The 15,718-nt window shown below is 40.8% G+C and overlaps 2 protein-coding genes across 6 annotated transcripts in view; one reads left to right on the top strand and one right to left on the bottom strand.

Moving 5' to 3' along the window:
* Positions 1-4,625, bottom strand: part of nudt13 (nudix (nucleoside diphosphate linked moiety X)-type motif 13) — a 32,047-nt gene extending 27,422 nt beyond the window's left edge. The window contains exon 1 of the mRNA XM_059946499.1: positions 3,575-4,625. The gene's annotated coding sequence lies outside the window, so the exon portion shown is untranslated. The remainder of the gene's footprint in view (positions 1-3,574) is intronic.
* p4ha1b (prolyl 4-hydroxylase, alpha polypeptide I b) overlaps positions 1-15,718 on the top strand; it is a 100,636-nt gene that overhangs the window by 4,639 nt on the left and 80,279 nt on the right. For 2 of the 5 annotated variants that reach the window (XM_059946492.1, XM_059946491.1), the window contains exon 2: positions 3,290-3,448. The exons of the other annotated variants lie outside the window; for them this stretch is intronic. The gene's annotated coding sequence lies outside the window, so the exon portion shown is untranslated. The remainder of the gene's footprint in view (positions 1-3,289; positions 3,449-15,718) is intronic. 5 annotated transcript variants of the gene reach the window in all.

Here is a 15,718-nt window from a genome sequence, read left to right as displayed (position 1 = left end):
AGGAGGATATTTCAGATGAATATGTGGCTTAAAAAATGGTGCAAGGGGGAGGGATTCAAATTTCTGGGGCATTGGAAACAGTTCTGGGGGAGGTGGGACCAGTATAAACAGGACGGTCTGCACCTGGGCTGGACTGGAACCAATGTCCTAGGGGGAGTGTTTGCTACTGCTGTTCAGGAGGCTTTAAACTAATGTGGCAGGGGGATGGGAACAAGTGGAGAGAGACAGAGGGATGTAAAATGAGGGTAGAAGCAAAAAGTAGTAAGGTGAAAAGTAAAAGTGGCAGGCAGGCAAATCCAGGGCAAAAAGCCAACGAGCCACTTTTCAACATAATTGTATAAGGGCTAAGAGTGTTGTAAAAACAAGCCTGAAGGCTTTGTGTGTCAATGCGAGGAGCATTCGTAACAAGATGGATGAATTGAATGTGCAGATAATTACTAATGAATATGATATAGTTTGGATCACAGAGACATGGCTCCACGGTGACCAAGGATGAGAGCTCAACATCCAGGGATATTCAATATTCAGGAGGGATAGACAGGAAAGAAAAGGAGGTGGGGTAGCATTGCTGGTTAGAGAGGAGATTAACGCAATAGAAAGGAAGGACATTAGCCTGGAGGATATGTAATCGATATGGGTAGAGCTGGATAACACTAAGGGGCAGAAAACGCTGGTGGGAGTTGTGTACAGGCCACCTAACAGTAAGTAGTGAGGTTTGGGATTGCATGAAACAGGAAATTAGAAATGCGTGCAATAAGGGAACAGTAGTTATAATGGGTGACTTCAATCTACATATAGATTGGGTGAACCAAATTGGTAAGGGTGCTAAGGAAGAGGATTTCTTGGAATGTATGCGAGATGGTTTTCTGAACCAACATGTCGAGGAACCAACTAGAGAGCAGGCCATTCTAGATTGGGTATTGAGCAATGAGGAAGGGTTAGTTAACAATTTTGTCGTGCAAGGCCCCTTGGGTAAGAGTGATCGTAATATGGTGGAATTCTTCATTAAGATGGAGAGTGACATAGTTAATTCAGAAACAAAGGTTCTGAACTTAAAGAAGGGTAACTTTGAAGGTATGAGACGTGAATTAGCTAAGGTAGACTGGCAAATGATGCTTAAAGGGTGGACGGTGGATATGCAACGGCAAGCATTTAAAGATCGCATGAATGAACTACAACAATTGTTCATCCCAGTTTGGCAAAAGAATAAACCAGGGAAGGTAGTGCACCCGTGGCTGACAAGGGAAATTAGGGATAGTATCAAGTCCAAAGAAAAAACATATAAATTAGCAAAAAAAAGCGACACACCTGAGGACTGGGAGAAATTCAGAGACCAGCAGAGGAGGACAAAGGGCTTAATTAGGAAAGGGAAAAAAGATTATGAGAGTAAGCTGGCAGGGAACATAAAAACTGACTGCGAAAGCTTTTATAGATATGTGAAAAGAAAAAGATTGTTCAAGACAAATGTAGGTCCTTTACAGTCAGATACAGGTGAATTGATCATAGGGAACAAAGACATGGCAGACCAATTGAATAACTGCTTTGGTTCTGTCGTCACTAAGGAGGACATAAATAATCTTCCGGAAATAGTAAGGGTCTGAGGGTCTAGTGAGATGGAGGAACTGAGGGAAATACATGTTAGTAGGGAAGTGGTGTTAGGTAAATTGAAGGGATTAAAGGCAGATAAATCCCCAGGGCCAGATGGTCTGCATCCCAGAGTGCTTAAGGAAGTAGCCCAAGAAATAGTGGATGCATTAGTGATAATTTTTCAAAACTCTTTAGATTCTGGATTAGCTCCTGAGGATTGGAGGGTGGCTAATGTAACCTCCATTAGGAGGGAGAGAGAAACCGGGGAATTATAGACCGGTTAGTCTGACATTGGTGGTGGGGAAAATGCTAGAGTCGGTTATCAAAGATATGATAACAGCACATTTGGAAAGAGGTGAAATCATCGGACAAAGTCAGCCTGGATTTGTGAAAGGAAAATCATGTCTGGCGAATCTTATAGAATTTTTTGAAGATTTAACTAGTAGAGTGGATAGGGGAAAGCCAGTGGATGTGGTATGTTTAGATTTTCAAAAGGCTTTTGACAAGGTCCCACACAGGAGATTAGTGTGCAGACTTAAAGCACACGGTATTGGGGGTATGGTATTGATGTGGATAGAGAATTAGTTGGCAGACAGGAAGCAAAGAGTGGGAGTAAACAGGACCTTTTCAGAATGGCAGGCAGTGACTAGTGGGATACTGCAAGGCTCAGTGCTGGGACCCCAGTTGTTTACAATATATATTAATGATTTAGACAAGGGAATTAAATGCAGCATCTCCAAGTTTGCGGATGACACGAAGCTGGGCGGCGTTGTTAGCTTTGAGGAGGATGCTAAGAGGTTGCAGGGTGACTTGGATAGGTGAGGTGAGTGGGCAAATTCATGGCAGATGCAATTTAATGTGGATAAATGTGAGATTATCCACTTTGGTTGCAAGAACAGGAAAACAGATAATTATCTGAACGGTGGCCGATTAGGAAAAGGAGATGCTGGGTGTCATTGTACACCAGTCATTGAAGGTGGGCATGCAGGTACAGCAGGCGGTGAAAAAGGCAAATGGTATGTTGGCATTCATAGCAAAAGGATTTGAGTACAGGAGCAGGGAGGTTCTACTGCAGTTGTACAAGGCCTTGGTGAGACCGCACCTAGAATATTGTGTGCAGTTTTGGTCCCTTAATCTGAGGAAAGACTTTCTTGCCATAGAGGGAGTACAGAGAAGGTTCACCAGATTGATTCCTGGGATGGCAGGACTTTCATATGAAGAAAGACTGGATCGACTAGGCTTATACTCACTGGAATTTAGAAGACTGAGGGGGGATCTTAATGAAACGTATAAAACTCTGAAGGGATTGGACAGGCTAGATGCAGGAAGATTGTTTCTAATGTTGGGGAAGTCCAGAACGAGGGGTCGCAGTTTAAGGATAAAGGGGAAGCCTTTTAGGACCGAGATGAGGAAAAACTTCTTCACACAGAGAGTGGTGAATCTGTGGAATTCTCTGCCACAGGAAACAGTTGAGGCCGGTTCATTGGCTATATTTAAGAGGAAGTTACATATGGCCCTTGTGGCTAAAGGGATCGGGGGTATGGAGAGAAAGCAGGTACAGGGTTCTGAGTTGGATGATCAGCCATGATCATACTGAATGGCGGTGCAGGCTCCAAGGGCCAAATGGCCTATTCCTGCACCTATTTTCTATGTTTCTATCTATATAGCCAATGTTCTTGACTTCCTCTTGTTTTATCCCAAGTTCTAAAGAAGTTTCCAAGTATCTTTGGAAAGTGGAGATTAAAAGAAATTGTAAGTACGGCCGGCCCTCCTTATCCGCGGATTCCGCATGTGCCGATTCAGCCAACCGCAGATCGGGAAAACCCGGATGTTCTCTCTCCAGCTCTCGTTGTTTGAGCATGTACGGACTATTTTTTCTTGTCATTATTCCCTAAACAATACAGTATAACAACTATTTACATAGCATTTACGTTGTATTAGGTATTATAAGTAGTCTAGAAATGACTTAAAAAGTACAGGCAGTCACCAGGTTATGAATGAGTTCCATTCCTGAGTCCATCTTTAAGTCGGATTTGAAGACAGAACAGGTACATCCGGTATTCTTTAGCGTCAGTTAGTCAAACGTTAGTCAAGTGAATGTTAGTCAAAGGTACATATTTTACCTTTCTATGCATATAAAACACTTAAGAAGCATACGTATGTCAATAATTAAACCACTTTGTTGCTTAGTAATAATTGTAGCTTTCAGCGGGGCAGGGCCTTTCAAATGCTCCATTAAAATTGTTCCGATCGTTGACCGACTGTAGCCTAATGCTTTTCCAATGACCGATGGTGTTTCACCTCTTTCCAATTGCTTTATTACTTCCACCTTATTTTCAATCACGATCGTGATTATTTTTGTGAACAGAAACACCGTGGATTCAGAGCTACACCAGGTCCTAATGTCCACCGCTCTGAACATGTTAAATACAGTCCAGGGCTCTGCTGGGTGCTAAAGATCACCACACTGATTCAGGTTAAATAGGGGACTTGAGCATCCGCGATTTTTGGTATCCGCGGGGGGTCTCAGAACCAATCTCCCGTGGATAAGGAGGGCCAACTGTATAAATACATTTAGATGGTAGTACTGGAAGATTGAGGGATCATCTTGCAACCTGGAAACCTCCTTTCTTAAGTAAAATCTTACTTCTTTCCCACTATAAAATGTTTGGCCTTGTCTGTTTCCTAAATAGGTACATAGGATGCTGAGCTGAGACAGTAGTGTTGTGGTCCAACATTGTTTAGGACATAGACCAATACGATTAAGCAAGGAGTCCATGGACCACAGGTTTGGAACCATTGGTCTAGGACAGGGGTGGGCAAACTTTTTGACTTGTGGGCCACAAAGGGTTCTAAAATTTGACAGGGGGGCCGGACCAGGAGCAGATGGACGGGGTGTTTTGGTAATAAACCTCATAAGAGAAAATAAAATATCATGGGATATGTAGAAAACATGTGCTTTAATTTCAATTGAAAATGAACAAATGCATTACAACAAAATATCTGTCTTTGAAGTCCCATGGTATATAGCTACTTATTGAAATGACTTTTAAAACACTGAAAATTAAATGAATAAAATACAGCTTTTTTAATAGTAACAGTTATTATTTTAAAGCATTGAAAATTCTGTTATACTTCAAGATATTATCATCATCAGTCTCCTCCTGCCTGTCTTTATTTCAAAAACGGTAGGAGATGCAGGTCTACTTGTCCTGCTCCTTCTTATTCAATTGTCCCCTGTGCCAAAACTCAACAACGATCAGCACAAAGACAGAACAGTGACAGCGCGCCAGTATGCTGAGCGCGTTATTTGATCTGGAGCGCATTTTTTATTTTGAGAACGTACGTGCACCTGCGCACTACTCATGTCCATCACTTAACAGAAATGACATGTAACATGTAAGGCTTATTGAAAAAAATATTTTCAAATGCATTTTTTACATAACACAACAAAGAAACTTATTTTTAATTTCAGTGGGAACACTGTTGTTGGTCTCCCTTTTTAGCCAGCGCATCAAAGTCTGGATTTAGTTTTGTTGTGGCGATTCTCAGGATGGATCTGAGGTGTTGGTCAGTTAACTTGGATCTGTGGCTGGCTTTGTTGATGTTCATGACGCTGAACGCCTGTTCACACAAATAGGTTGAGCCGAACAAAGAGTAAAGCGCAAATGTGGAGTAATACGCTGCACCTCAACAAAGGTCAATGTATATAGAGTGCGTCATCTATTGGGAAAACGCCAGAATTGCGGGGAAAAAACATTAACAAGGTTTATTAATATAATTTCATCAAGTTCTGCGGGCCGGATTAAAAAGCTTAACGGGCCGCATATGGCCCCCAGGCCGTAGTTTGCCCATGCCTGGTCTAGGAGCTTCTTAATGATTTGAGGTATTTCCCAAAGGTGTTGTAGCTGCATGCTGTTTCCCCATTAGTTAGCATGAGTATAAACAGATAGAGAGGGCATAATTTTCTTTGTATTAGGTGTTTTGAAGGTTGCATAAAATTTATTTTAAGTATTATGAAGTATTATTTAGTTTTATTTGTACAGTTTCCTTTTGCACAGTAGTTATTTGTCAGTTTTTGTTTATGTGTAGTTTCCATAAACCCTATTGTAATTTTTCCTATAAATGCCTGTAAAAATAAATCTCCAGGTAGTATATGGTAATATATACTGTATGAACTTAGATAATGAATTTACTTTGAACTTTGATATACATACTAAAATTCTCACATCTAACATGTCAAAAAGAGATGTTATGTATGCAGTGGGAGGTGCAGACCTTGATACAATTACTATCACTAATACTAAGCAGGCCCAAAGTTTGATAAGTCCCCTAGTCATCATGCAGTGCATCCTAGGGTACTGAAAGGTACAGAAGAGGTTATAGTTGAGGCATTAGTGATAATTTACCAAAATTCTCTTGACACTGGGCAGGTCCCGTGGATTTCACGCCACTGGCAAAAGGCAGGTAACAGGCTGGTTAGCTTAACATCTGTAGTTGGGAAATTGCTTGAAGCTATCATTACGGAAGAAAGAGCAAGACATCTGGATGGAAATAATTTAATGATATGGATGCAGCCTGGATTCACTAAGGGCAGGCTCTGTATGACAAACCTACTGGAGTTCTTTGAGGATATAACAAACATAGTTGATAGAGGGGAACAGGTGGATTTTGTATAGTTGGATTTTCAGAAAGCATTCAATAAGATATTGCATAAAAGACTTATCCATAGGTAAGGATGCATGCTGTTGGGGGTAATGTAGTGGCATGGATTGATTAACCAACAGAATGCAAAGAGTTGGGATAAACAGGTGTTTCTCTGATCGGCAGTCATTGATGAGTATTAGTTTGCAATCAGGTTCACTGCTGGACCCACAACCGTTCCCAATGTATATTAACAATTTGGAAGAGGGCATTGAGTGTAGTGCATCTAAGTATGCTGATGACATTAGGTTGAGTGGAAAAGCTAATTGTGTAGATGCATAGAGTCTGCAAAGAGGACAAGGTAGGTGGAAAATGTGAGTCTGTAGCCAGATCAGCCATGATTTTATTGAATGGCAGAGCAGGCTTGACAGGCAAGTTGGTTACTCCTACTCCTATTTCTTATGTTCTTGCATGCTGCAATCGTAGTGATAAAATTTTATCAGGGATTTGCAACCCATAAAAAGCGGTGACTGTTATGAAACATCCTGAATGGTGATCAATCTATAAATAGAAGTATCAGATTTTTATTTTGATCATTAGTAAGATTCTTGATTCAGTGGTAAAGGTCTTTTGAGTCAAAAAGTTGTAAGTTTAGACTTTACTAAATGGATATGAACAGGTAATCCAGTTTGATAATTATAGTAAGTTCTGCAATGTTAGAGGAGTTATCTTTCAGATGAAACATTAAACCAAAGTTAAGCAGTGATCAAAGCTTGGCTCAGTTCAGGAAATCTAGTCTTGATTAGTACAAGCTAGTGCATTTTTTAACAAAATGTACAAATCATCAACCGGATATTTTGAGGTCATCAAAAGGTCTTGTGTAAATGCATGATATTTTTAGTTATATCATTGGACTGTTGACTAGGTTTCATTTTGGTATCTTTCCCATACACTTAATGAAGAAACACTTAGTGACTTCTTGCCAAGTAATCTGGTCAGTCATAATAAAAGTACCTTTTAATGATGTAAATTATAGAATTAAACAAACCATTTTATTCAGTGTAAAACTATTTACTGTAATTTGGGTGATGTGTTTGGAAAAATCAAATATTTTGAATCATTTTTATCATCACAGTGGGCCATATTCAAAGTATATTTATTATCAAAGTATGTATGAAGTACACAACCTGAGATTCATCTTCCCACAGACAGCATGAAACAAGGAAAACCACGAAACCCATTCAAATAAAAGCATCAAAACCCAATGAGCAAAACAAAAAACAAGAACACCTCATGCAATTGGTAAAAAAGCGAAAAACACGGAATATAAAACAACCATAAAGTCGACAAAACAGTCCAGTTTCAGCTCAGTTCAATTCAATCGAGCACTGTATCATTCATTGACTATAGGCTGCAGAGCCAGTCCGCCCGAATCAACGACACACAAAATAGCAGCGCTAACAAAATCCTAACATAGTAATATACTATTATATATAACCATATGCCAAATGTTTGCATTTACTACCTGCAAGAAAGTGAAACTGCATAAAGACCAGAAGACATTGCAGCGGTATTTGGCCATTCATGCCATGAAGTCGGCTCTGCCATTCCATCATGGCTAATTTATTATCCCTCTCAATCCCGTTCTCCTGCCTTCTCATAATGCAATTTCAGTGGCTCTTCACATGGCCTTAGTCAACCTGGACAATGCAAACACCTATGTCAGGATACTGTTCATTGACTATAGCTCAGCATTTAACACCATCATTCCCACGATCCTGATTGATAAGTTACAGAACCTGGGCCTCTGTACCTCCCTCTCAATTGGATCCTCGACTTCCTAACCGGAAGACTACAGTCTGTGAGTATTGGTGATAATATTTCCTTGCTGACGATCAACACTGTTGCACCTCAGGGATGTATGCTTAGCCCACTACTCTACTCTCTCTATGCCCATAACTCAAATACCATCTATAAATTTGCTGATGATGCAACCATTGTTGGTAGAATCTCAGATGGAGACGAGAGGGCGTACAGGAGCGAGATATAGCAACTAGTGAAGTGTTGTCACAGCAACAACCTGGCACTCAACGTCAGTAAGATGAAAGAGCTGATTGTGCACTTCAGGAAGGGTCAGATGAAGGAACGCAAACCAATTCTCATAAAGGGTTCAAAAGAGGAGAGAGAGAGCAGTTTTAAGTTCCTGGGTGTCAAGATCTCTGAGGACCTAACCTGGTCCTATATCAATGCAGCTATAAAGAAGCAACTATACTTCATTAGGAGTTTGAAGAGATTTGAAATGTCAACAAAAACACTCAAAAACTTATATAGGTGCAGCATGGAGAGCATTCTGACAGGTTGCATCACTGTCTGGTATGGTGGGGGGGGGGCGCTATTGCACAAGACAGAAAGAAGCTGCAGAGGGTTGTAAATTTAGTCGGCTCCATCTTGGGTACTATCCTACAAAGTACCCAGGACATCTTCAAGGACCAGTGCCTCGGAAAGGCAGTGCCCATTATTAAGGACCCCCAGCACCCAGGGCATGCCCTTTTCTCATTGTTACCATCAGGTAGGAGGTACAGAAGTTGAAGGTGCACAGTGATTCAGGAACAGCTTCTTCCCCTCTGCCATTGAACACGTGGACACTACCTTACTTTATTAATATATATTAATTCTGTTCTTGCAGTATTTTTAATCTATGCAATATACATATACTGTAATTGATTTACTTATTTTTATTTATCTTCTATATTATGTATTGCATTGAACTGCTGCTGGGAAGTTAACAAATTTCACGACACATCCGGGTGATAATAAACCTGGTTCTGATTCTGTTAAATTTTGACCTTCTTGTTAATTAAGAACCTATCAACTACTGCCTTAAATATACCAATGACTAGGCCTCCACAGACATCTGTGGCAATGAATTACTGAGATTCACTACCCTCTGGCTAAAGAAATTCCTTCTGATTTCTGTTCTAAAGGACATCCTTGTATTCTGAGGCTGTGCTCACTGGTCCTAGACTTTCCACATCTACTCTAACTGGACCTTTCAATATTTATTCATTTCCATAGATGCTGCCTGACCTGCTGAGTTCCTTCAGCATTTTGTGTGTGTTGCTTTCAATATTTGATAGATTTGAATGAGACCTCCCCCACCCCTTCAAAACTTCAGTGAATACAGGCCCAGATCCATCAAATACTCCTTATACCTTAACCCTTTCATTCCTGGGCTCATTCTTGTGGTAGAATATGGTGACGTATCAATATTTTACTAACTAATTTTATTTGAATATCACAAGGGTTATTGCTCTGCCTGGAAGTCCATGCTCATCTGAGTCAGAGTCGAAATATTCAGTTAGGATAGCAACAGGCATTGCTGGCAGTAGTGTTACTGTACTATTATACAGTACATGAAAATCTTGAAAAATAGAAAAATGAAATTGCTCATTATTTTTAAAGAAGTTGATACGTTCTTAACTAGCGGGGGGGGTGTTAAAATTTACAGGGCGAAGACAAGAAAATGGGATTGATATGGAAAATAAATCAGCCATGATGAAATGGCAGAACAGACTTGATGGGACAAATGGTCTAATTTTGCTGCAATGTCTTCTGGTCTTTTTTGAGATTCATCTATAAAATAGAAAACTGTATTAGTTTTCAGAGATCAGTAGAGATGGAAATGTTCTCCACTTCTACTTACTAGAGTAAAATATAGAAAATATAGAAATAGAGTAAATATAGTATCTGCTTTCTTTTCATCTATCCCATTTAAATTGTTAAATGTACTATTTTCACATTTCGCTGAAAAATGGAAATGTGCACTATCTCCAATAACTAGGCTGTCATACCTGAACTCGACCACAATTTTTTAACCTTTATTTTTCCCAGATCATATTTCAGTAGAAGAATACTACTATAATTTTGTTTTGACTTCTATTCAAAGTTTCAGAAAGGGAAAAACAGTGTCATTGTTCAAAACTGATCGTTGGAAACTGATGCTTGTAATTAATATCATTTCATTATATCTCAGTTTAGAGGAGGGTTAGCTAAGTTGAATGGAATACCAGTGATTTGGAATGCCAGTGGAGTGTGTGTGTTGATATTGGAATGAATGATGTTTATTATTGTTGAGAACTACTCATACGCTGCATTTATGCTTCACAGAACCTTTAGAAAACATAATTGTGATAACAGAATAGACATCTTTTTATTTTGATGATTGGTGTCTTTAAATAATTTCAAATGCTCTTTGCCTGACATCTATAGCAAAAGTGTAATTGGGTTTGTTCTCTAGCAATTATTCCAGTTCATTTAATTTAATTGAATCTGGTTTGACTGTTAAAAATGCAAGACTTACAGTTGGACTAGAAGGAAGTAGTAAGACAGGGTAGGGAGAAGAAATTAGATGAAGTACACCCCATTGTTTTAATATGCCCTAGCCTAGTCCCTTTGGTCTGTTATTCGTTGATATTAACTTGTCAGATACAGGAAGGAGCAACACACACAAAATGCTGGAGGAACTCAGTAGGCCAAGAAGCATCCATGGAAAAGGGTAAACAGTCGACGTTCCGGTCAAGACCCTTCATCGGGCCTGCTGAGTTCCTCCAGCATTTTGTGTGTATTGCTTTGATTTTTCAGCATCTGCAGATTTTCTCTGGTTTGAGATACAGGAAGAACAAGTTACCATAAAGCTGAATAGAGAATTCCAGAAGAGAAAACCATAGGAGTAAAAGGAGTTGACTTGTCCATCCTTGCACTTAAGGTTGATATGCTTATACCTACCCTGCCTTGTTCCACACTTCACAGCCACAGAATCTTCTGGCTTGAGCTCTTCCAAATCTGGCCCAATTTGAAACAAGTTTCCATGTTATCCCTGCACTTGCTGATATATATTGGTTCCAGAAAAAAACAACTCTTGAAATTTAAAATTCTCATTTTCAGGTTTAAATCCAGAAGAGGACTGCCTTCTCTTTGGGCTCAACGTAAATGTTTTCTCTGATTACACTCTGTGGGATGTCCTGGGATATTTTCCTGCACTGTAAATGCTCATAAGATGGAGGAGCAGAATTAGGCAATTTGACCCATTGAGTTTACTCCTCTATTTGATCATGGCTGATTAATTTTCCCTCTTAATCTCATTCTTCTGTCTTCTTGTAACCTTTGATGATCTTACTAATACAGAACCCATCTGTTTTGCTGTAAACATACCCAATGACCTGGCCTCTATAGATGGCTGTGCCAATGAACTCCACAGGTTCGCCACCCTCTTGCTAAGATATTTCTCCTCATCTTTGTTCTAAAGGGACATTCTTCTTTTCTGAAGCTGTAGACTCTTCTCACTGTTGGAACCATCCTCTCCATATCCACTTGGTTCTTTCAGTATTGGGTAGGTATGATCACTATGATCATTTTGAGTTTGGATGAGTATTCAAGTGGATGAATCCTACCAATTTACTGGACCTGTGTGTTAATAATGGATACTGTGGTTTCTACAGTATTTTATTCATACCTGACTAAACATTTCAATTCAAGGTCAGATCAAGCTGCTTTCTAAAATCATTGTGCTAATCTATTCAACCATCTGTGCATGTGAAATAGTATGTTAAACAATGCTGGAAACATTCCATGTCTAACTGGCAGCATGTTATTCAGGGTGTTTAATGGAAACTGACTTATTATTAATAATTTGAAGGACAGATACTTTTGATTCCCACAAAATTGTGTCAAATTGTATTCACATTGAATAATACACCTATTTAGAAATGACACATGCATTTTTTGTTCATTTTGGTCCATTCTTTGGTGGATTTGTGACCCAAAAATGGTTGCACTCTATAATATTAGGTCATATAACGAGTATGAAAAAGATTTGATAATCTAGCCAGAAGTGCACAGTAGGAATGCCTCAGGCAATAGTGGTAACTGTACAGTCAGAGACAATTTATGTTCCACAATTCCATATCTTGACCAAAAGTTCAGTATCCTTTTATGCTTTATGAGAACCACGGTTCTATGACTATATAAGCTGTGAGAACAATGCCAGGGAGAAAGAAAAGGAGCTAGCATCAAGTGTCTATCCTCAGACTACAACATTCACAATACAATGGTAAGATGGAAAATGCCTGAGTTTTATCCCACATAGCTTTTAGAGATACTGGCAAGCAGGAGGACAAACAGTCTTCTGGAGGAACTTGACAGGTTAAGTAGCATTTGTGAGAGAAAGGAATTACTGATGTTTGGGCTTAAAACACCGCAGCAGGCCAGTTCTTTCTGCAGACTTGGTGCTGCAGGTTCTGGCATCTGCAGTCTCTTGTGCCTGGCATGCAGAATTCTCTGTTTATAAACTGTGTGGTGTTAGTTTGATTAGACTACAAGGAGTAGGTGTAAGCAATTTTTAAAAATGTTTGTTTCCGCGTTAAGATGTATCGAATTGTGAATGTATAATTCACTTGCGTTTCTCTCACGCCTAAAACCTAATTGGTTAACCCTATTGTAACTACTGAGATTTTGTTTAATCATTCAGAATATCATTCAAAATTATAATTTTGTAACATTAAATATTAGACAATAGGTGCAGAAGTAGACCATTCAGCCCTTCGAGCCTGCACCGCCATTTTGAGATCATGGCTGATCAACTACTATCAATATCCGGTTCCTGCCTTGTCCCCATATCCCTTGATTCCGCTATCCATAAGATACCTATCTAGCTCCTTCTTGAAAGCATCCAGAGAATTGGCCTCCACTACCTTCCGAGGCAGTGCATTCCAGACCCCCACAACTCTCTGGGAGAAGAAGTTTTTCCTTAACTCTGTCCTAAATGACCTACCCCTTATTCTCAAACCATGCCCTCTGGTACTGGACTCTCCCAGCATCTGGAACATATTTCCTGCCTCTATCTTGTCCTTAATAATCTTATAAATTGCAATCAGATCCCCTCTCAATTTCCTTAATTCCAGCGTGTACAAGCCCAGTCTCTCTAACCTCTCTGCGTAAGACAGTCCAGACATCCCAGGAATTAACCTCGTGAATCTACGCTGCTCTTCCTCTACAGCCAGGGTGTCCTTCCTTAACCCTGGAGACCAAAACTGTACACAATACTCCAGGTGTGGTCTCACCAGGGCTCTGTACAAATGCAAGAGGATTTCCTTGCTCTTGTACTCAATTCCCTTTGTAATAAAGGCCAACATTCCATTAGCCTTCTTCACTGCCTGCTGCACTTGCTCATTCACATTCAGTGACTGATGAACAAGGACTCTTAGATCTCTTTGTATTTCTCCCTTACCTAACTCTACACCGTTCAGATAATAATTTGTCTTCCTGTTCTTACTCCCAAAGTGGATAACCTCACACTTATTCACATTAAACGTCATCTGCCAAGTATCTGCCCACTCACCCAGCCTGTCCAAGTCACCCTGAATTCTCCTAACATCCTCATCACACGTCACACTGCCACCCAGCTTAGTATCATCAGCAAATTTGCTGATGTAATTCTCAATGCCTTCATCTAAATTGTTGACATAAATTGTAAACAGCTGTGGTCCCTATACCGAACCCTGTGGCACCCCACTAGTCACCACCTGCCATTCCAAGAAACACCCATTCACCACTACCCTTTGCTTTCTATCTGCCAACCAGTTTTCTATCCATGTCAATGTCTTCCCCCCGATGCCCTGAGCTTTGATTTTACCCAGCAATCTCCTATGTGGGACCTTATCAAATGCCTTCTGAAAATCGAGGTACACTACATCCACTGGATCTCCCCCATCTAACTTCCTGGTTACATCCTCGAAAAACTCCAATAGATTAGTCAAGCATGATTTACCCTTGGTAAATCCATGCTGGCTCGGCCCAATCTTATCAATGCTATCTAGATATGCCACTATTTCATCCTTAATAATGGACTCTAGCATCTTCCCCACCACTGATGTCAGGCTGACAGGTCGATAGTTCTCTGTTTTCTCCTTCCCTCCTTTCTTAAGAAGTGGGATAACATTAGCCATTCTCCAATCCTCAGGAACTGATCCTGAGTCTAAGGAACATTGGAAAATGATTACCAATGCATCCGCAATTTCCAGGGCCACCTCCTTTAGTACCCTAGGATGCAGACCATCTGGACTTGGGGATTTGTCAGCCTTCAGTCCCATCAGTCTTCTCATCACTGTTTCCTTCCGAATGTCAATCTGCTTCATTTCCTCTGTTACCCTATGTCCTTGGCCCATCCATACAAACTCCCTTTCCTGTGGTCCAGCACCAACCTGATCCTCCCAGTTCACCTGCATGTTGAAATTCCCCATAACTACTGCAACATTACCTTTGCCACATGCCAATGTTAACTCCCTATTCAACTTGCACCCAATATCCATGCTACTGTTTGGTGGCCTGTAGACAACACCCATTTGGGTCCTTTTGCCCTTACTGTTCCTCAGTTCTATCCACACAGACTCTACTTCTCCTGACCCTATGTCCCCCCTTGCAAAGGACTGAATCCCATTCCTCACCAACAGGGCCACCCCACCCACTCTGCCCACATTTCTGTCCGTATGATAGCACGTATACCCTTGTACATTCATTTCCCAGGTCTGATCTCCCTGCAGCCATGTCTCTGTTATCCCAACAACATCATAGTTACCCATTCGCACCTGAGCTTCAAGCCCATCTGCCTTATTTCTGACATTCCATGCATTCAGATATAGAATTTTTAGCCCATTTCTCCTCTCTTTGTTTGAATCTCTGCCTATTGTGCTTAACCCAGCTCCCCGAACTCCCATTGGGCTATACATCCCTAGAATTTTGTTGTCCTTCCTAAATTTACTTATTCTTTCAACACATTTAACTTCACGTTCCGTCAGACCATCCCTCTGTACATGTGTCCTCCTTATCACTTGTTCCGCCTCACCTTTCTCTACTACACACTTAATATTCTGGAACCGTGTAGTCCCCACCTGTCCTTTATTCTTCCTCTCGCTATCCTCTCTCACATTCTGGATCCCCGCCCCCTGCAAATTTAGTTTAAACACCCCCCCCCCCCCCAACAAGCACTAGCAAACTTCCCTGCAAGAATGTTAGTACCGCTCCAGTTCAGGTGTAAACCGTCCCTTCGGAACAGATCCCACCTTCCCTGGAACAAAGCCCAATTATCTACAAACCTGAAGCCCTCCCTCCTGCACCATCCTCTCAGCCACATATTAATCTTTATAATCTTTCTGTTCCTTCCCTCACTCGCACATGGCACATGTAGCAATCCTGAGATTGTTACCCTGGAGGTCCTGCTCTTCAGCTTCGCACCTAACTCCCTGAACTCCCTATGCAGGACCTCCTCACTCATCCTGCCCACGTCATTGGTCCCTTCATGGACCACAACATCTGGATTCTTGCCCTCCCTCTCGAGAATAACCTGCACCCGATCTGAGATGTCTCGGACCCCGGCACCAGGGAAGCAACATACCATCCGAGACTCCTGATCTTCCCCACAAAATCTCCTATC

This window comes from Hypanus sabinus, chromosome 21 (assembly GCF_030144855.1).
Source record: "Hypanus sabinus isolate sHypSab1 chromosome 21, sHypSab1.hap1, whole genome shotgun sequence".
NCBI lineage: Eukaryota > Metazoa > Chordata > Chondrichthyes > Myliobatiformes > Dasyatidae > Hypanus > Hypanus sabinus.
This window is presented reverse-complemented; position numbering and strand designations above follow the sequence as displayed.